Raw genomic sequence first — 6000 nt, 5'->3', positions numbered from 1 at the left:
CATGTTTTTATAATGTGGTCATTCACAGGTGAAGTGCAGGTCCTAAAGACAATGAATGGGAACTTTTCTTTCCACAGCCACACCATTCAGTTACAAGGAGTTCATCAATGATTATTCATGCATAAGGAATCCCAAATATACATTTATATATAACATGGATAAGTCACAGCATGATGCATTCAACACAGCTGAGTCAACATATTCAACAGCTTAAACTATGCATTGGGAAAGTTCTTGTTGTTCATTAATGACTAACAGTAATCAGTCAAAATAAGCAGAATCGGGGGGGGGGGGTGGGGGGGAGGATGACACTGCACTGCCTTGTCTATTTTTTTAGAACAAAGGTTTTCTGAGGTCACGCTGTCTACACAACATTATTTTAGCCTTAGGTAAAGGATTTCTTATTTTTTTAAATCATAGCTATAATAATGCACACCCAGGAATTCAGTAAGTCATGCTATCATACCTATCACTTAAAAAGAATATCCTACTAACTGCAAACAGAAAGACCTGAATCATCACAGCATCATGGTACTATTAAGCAATATTTAATAAACTGCCATGAATCTTTCCATGGAACAGCTCCACATAAGCAAAATTGCACGCAGACAAAGATACCTGGTGGGCAAATTGGTAGATTTTATTCATCATATTACTTTCCCAAAATACAGAAGTTGTAAGAATTAGATACTGGAGAACAAGAGGAATATACTTTGAAGACTCTAATTTTCGGTAGAAATGTAGCTCTTCATGTCCTAATCGTAAATCAAGCAACATGTTTTGTTCAAATATAGGTTGATATGGAAAGAGAAATTTTGAAACAATGTAGTAATATAAGTAATAATAAGTAAGTTAAGTAATAAGTTAATAAGTAATAATAGTAAGTTGAAAGTTTTACTTGTTAAGACCATGCAACATCTTGAGCTGTTCCACATGTGTACACTTAAGTTCTTTGAAGCCTCATTCAATTCTACCAATTGAATTATACTTTAGCAAGTTCGGTAAGATTTCTGTTTCAAGAGGACTGTTTCCAATCCAAGTTGCATTATAAAATATCCAATCAAACCATTAAATGATGTGGCTGTGCTACCCAGAGAAGAATTAAACTATTTAACCAGTGGTATTACTAACATACAAAGTTAAATTTTCGTCTCATTGTCAGAAAAGCAATTAAGGCTGTTTTTGACTTATCATACCTAAACAATATTAAATGAATACAAATGAACTTGTTAATACTGCTAACCAAAGTGATTCAAACAGGACTGGGCACTAGCTGAAGAACCATTTGAATCACAGGTGCTTTGCTGAATCAGACCATAATGCAGAATGACCAACATCCAAGTAATCACTGTAATGGTTTCTCAGTCTTAAGACGTAGAATCATCTAGGTTGGAAAAGACCTTCAAGATCACCAAGTCCAGCTATCCACCTAACTGCTGCTAAACCTTGTTCCTAAGCACCACATCCACATCTCTAATACGTCCAGGGATGGTGACAATACCACTGCCCTGGGCAGCTCATTCCAATGCTTGACCACTCTCTCCATGAAGAAATTCTTCTCAATATCCAATCTAAACCTCCCCTGGCACAACTTGAGGCTGTTTCCTTGCATCCTATCACTTGTCACCTAAGAGACTGACATCCACCTTGCTGCAGCTTCCTTTCAGGTAGGTGTAGAGAGAGATGAGGTCTCCCCTCAGCCTCCTCTTCTCCAGACTAAGTAGCCCCACTTTCCTCAGTCAGTCCTCATAACTCTTGTTTTCTGGTCCTTTCACCAGCTTCATTGCTCTTCTCTGCATGCACTCGAGCAACTTAATATCTTTCTTGTAGTGATGGACCCAAAACTAAAAGCAATATTCAAGGTGCAGTCTCACCAGTGCACATACCAGAGGAAAATCACTTCCCCAGTCCTGCTGGCCACACTATTTCTGATGCAGGCCAGGATGCCATTGGCCTTCCCGACCACCTGGGCACACTGCTGGCTCCTGTTCAGCTGCCTGCTGACCAGCACCCCAGGTCCTTTTCCTGCTGGGCAGCCTTCCAGCCACTATCCCCCAAGCCCATACCACTGCATGGGGTTGTTATAACCCAAGTGACAGATACTGCTCCTAGCAGGCTCATACCCTTGGCATCTGCTTACTTTGCCTACACCCAAAGACAGCATTCGGTGAAAATTTCTCTAATATGAAACCTACTGGGAGTTTGTGGCTATACCAGGCATTTCACTGCTTTAGCACTCATGCAGATATACCAGTTGAGGTAAGAGGAGAGCAAGAAGATCTAAGCAAACCAAAGGGATTCCTGTTGCCATGTCATTCCATTTGATCCAGACACAACACTACCTAAACAGATGAGCACAGGCAGATCAAGCTTCAGCCTCATTTCAGTAGTCTTTTCATAGCCAGTGGTGGGACAGAACACGAGCACACTTCAGCCTTCACGTTGCAAAGTCTGGCTGTCTCCTCCAAGCTGCAGAAATAGATCATTCTCTCCCACTGACCCCGTTACGGAAACAGCAACCTCCAACAGGCAATGGGAGCACTACGGCAATAATTTCTCAAACCACCAAGCAAGATTTTCTGCAGCTCATCTGTCAACACGCTTATTCCTGTGACATTTGGGGTGACAAATGTGGTGGCACAGAATTTACCACATTATTTCCACTGCTAGTCCATCCACTTGGCTTCAACTAAAACATTTAGGTCCAAAGGACTTCACAACTAATATTTTCTTCTGTTTTATATGAGTAATCTCTTAATTGAATGCTAATGAAAGGATCTAGACTACCAGCACTGCAGGCTGAAGTTTTCTCTAGTGACAACATAGAAAGCAACAGCACAGGTTTCCCCTGAGACATCTCATTGCCTTTACCATCTCTGAGCAGACAGGTTTTGCCCCCAGGGTAAGAGGGGAATGCAACAACTGTTTGGTCATCCCTGTCTTCTGAGCCTGGCATGAAGAACAGCAATTGCTGCCAGCTGAGAACTGAGTTGGAGCTAGGCACCGGTCAGTTTGTTGACACTGCCCTTGGGGGCAAGGGAATCCGTAAAACAATCAGACAGCAGTAAGATGGAGTTTAATGAGTTTATTTGGAAAACAACATATTACTGAAGGAAAAGGAAACACAGCTGCTACTTCCAAACGACAAGCAGTCAAACCATTACCAGTCACTTTTTATTCCTGCCAGTTCCTCAGTCACTATTTCTGATCCAGTACAACAGCTGTAATATTGTATAGAAGCGTATTAATGCTCTAGGGAGATGTCCTGTTTGGGAGAAGGCATATTTCTGCGTAGCTAACTTAAATAATCCTTTTAGGTTTTCTTTTTGTTATCTCAGTACTGATGATTTACAGATTTTGCAGGAAGCCTCCTATCAGCCAAGGCATGACTGCACAGAAAAAGAATCTCCATATTTCAGGGAAATGTGTAGGCCAATTGTTTGCTGGACAACATACAGATGTAATCTGGGAATGCTCAAAGATTCAACATTGGGTTACTTATTTGCAGTGTTTTTCTACAGATACTCTGCTTCCACCGGAACTGTGGCCTTATATGTAGAAACTTCCTATGACGTACAGCACACTACCATACATGCCTTCCCTCTAACTCATCCAGTTTTTCCAGGCTGCTGCCCACTCTGATGAAAGGAACGTCACTATGCATATTGCATTAATTCATTCCAGGGCTTGAGACTGCACCAAAATTCGCACCTACAAAGGCTAACACTTCAGAGTGTACTGCAGAGCAAATATTGCCATGGAATTAGGCCAGGAGAAAGGATTAAAAAAAAAAAAAGAGCTGATGTCTTAACAATATTTTTAAAAAGCTGTCCCAGAGTCCCTGGAGACTCACTCTTGACTATGTTACAATGGAAATAACGAAGCAAGGAAGGTTAGGATACATCTATCATGACAATCAAATGATTCCAGAAGGGAACAAATGAGAAAAACCCTCAAAAATAAAATCAAGAAACTACAGTCTGTAACAAAGACACACAGCTTATAAAACATTCACTCTTTCTTCATGTTATTTCATAGTATTCTGCTTTGGTAAATATTAAAAAGGACATTCTAATAATATCTTCCAAAAGGATGCTGTTTTAATGCAGCGTAGAAACTGTCAACTCATGCTAAATATTCATCTACTGTGCAACTTATCTACTTCATAAAGCAAAGCAACCCCCACAGCACTTTGCTACAGTGTACCATCTAAGCTATTCAACGTAGCAGGGACAAATGGTCCTGAGAAGTTATGGACTTCAAACCTGTGCAACCTTGGTGGAATTTTTCCTGCAGTAATTAAAAAACTGGAAATCTGAACCTGTGGAAAGAAGTTTACAGGTGAGAAGCAAGGTATGACAGATTCTAGTAGTGAACTAGAAAACAGAACATGAAAAAAGTATCCCTGGTTCGTCACACTATAAGTCTCTCAAATCAACACCCAGGTACTTGAAAATTCTCTTCCTTTCTTGTTTGTTTGTTCAGGCAGGATTCTTACCTGTTATCCTCAAGTCTCCTAATTTGCTGTTTTCCTTTCCAGACTGCCATGTCTAACTATCAGACAGGCTTTATTTAGATCTTAGTGTAGGGTACTGGCAGTGCTCAAACTAATAGGTCAAAGAGCCTTTCACGATTCAGCTCTTTGGCTTTCACATCCTTGTTAAATCAGGAAAAAAAAATCAGATAACAGAACACTTTCTCCTGTGACTTCTGCTTGTTATTTTATCCGATATAGCAATCAAAACCAAAGGCTAGGTAAAATTTTGTAATGTTTTGGGTATTCTGAGAAAGGTGAACTACTGCAGCCTCCCACATGCAAAGAGTAAATTGTGAATACAGTGCCCAATGATTACTTTTGCAAAGGTACTGCAGCTCCGTTAAGCAGATTAGAGAAGGACAGTCTCTCTGATTACAGACAGAAAAAAAAAAATAAGAAAAAAAACTCAGCTTTGACTTTTTCCCTGAAAGTGAGGGAAGAAATAACCAATGCAACCAAACAATCCCTCTCATTATTTGATCTTTATCAGATGAAAGGAAGGAAAAGTAAAGAAAATTCAAGTATCAAAACATACTATTTTACCGCAAATGTACCTAATACTTATTAAGGAATAATTATACGGTAATATTGCTCCAATTCTCTGTCCTCAGTACCTCTGCTGCTGCTGGTTGAATTTCATAAGTGGAAGAATCTCAGGGTGAAGGTTAGTTTAGTTTATCCTGTAACTTCACAGAGAGACAGAACAGCTGTTGCAGATTTAACTTAATACTGCCACCATCACTACAGAGTTATGTCCTTTTTATGTATAACGACAGTATTAGGGTTATTTGTTTTAAAACACTATTACAAGAGTAGGAGATCAAGGAGAACCAGTTAATAAGGTATAAGTTTTGTTTACTGAAGCTTCTGTAATTAAGTCATGTAAAATTTGACTGTCAGAATCAAACAAATCTTAAGACCTGAATGCCAAAATAGGGAAGAAAAACACTGACCACAAATGACCCCAAAAACAAGAGATCACAAGTAAGCTATGGAGTAGAAAAGAAGGTAAATCTGTAAAACTAATTCTTGATTGCAATTTTTTTTTTTTTTGCTTATCTCTAAGCTACTCTGAAGATTATGATGCATCATTTGCATTATCTGTTGCATCTTCAAGATAAGGGTTAGTCTCACCCCTCTGGGCGGTGAGTGAAGCATTCCACCAGCAGTGTGTCCACACTGTTTGAACTCTCACTAGTACCTTCAGATTTGAGTAGTAAGAAACTGAAGCCAGGACTTTCTTTGTCTTTGCATCCAGGATATATCTCTGGTTGATTTGCTACAGGCAGGTTTGGGAATTTTTAGGCAGGCCACCAGTAATAACAAGTCAACCTTTAAAAAAAAAAATCTATTATTATGGAAAAATGACAAAAACAAACCTTTTCCATTTTTTAGCTATCAAGATATATTTTAAAATAACAGAGGGATAGTGAACAGATTATGAGAAGTTTTCCATTTATTTT

Source organism: Cygnus olor, chromosome 5, assembly GCF_009769625.2.
Source record: "Cygnus olor isolate bCygOlo1 chromosome 5, bCygOlo1.pri.v2, whole genome shotgun sequence".
Lineage (NCBI taxonomy): Eukaryota > Metazoa > Chordata > Aves > Anseriformes > Anatidae > Cygnus > Cygnus olor.
This window is presented reverse-complemented; position numbering follows the sequence as displayed.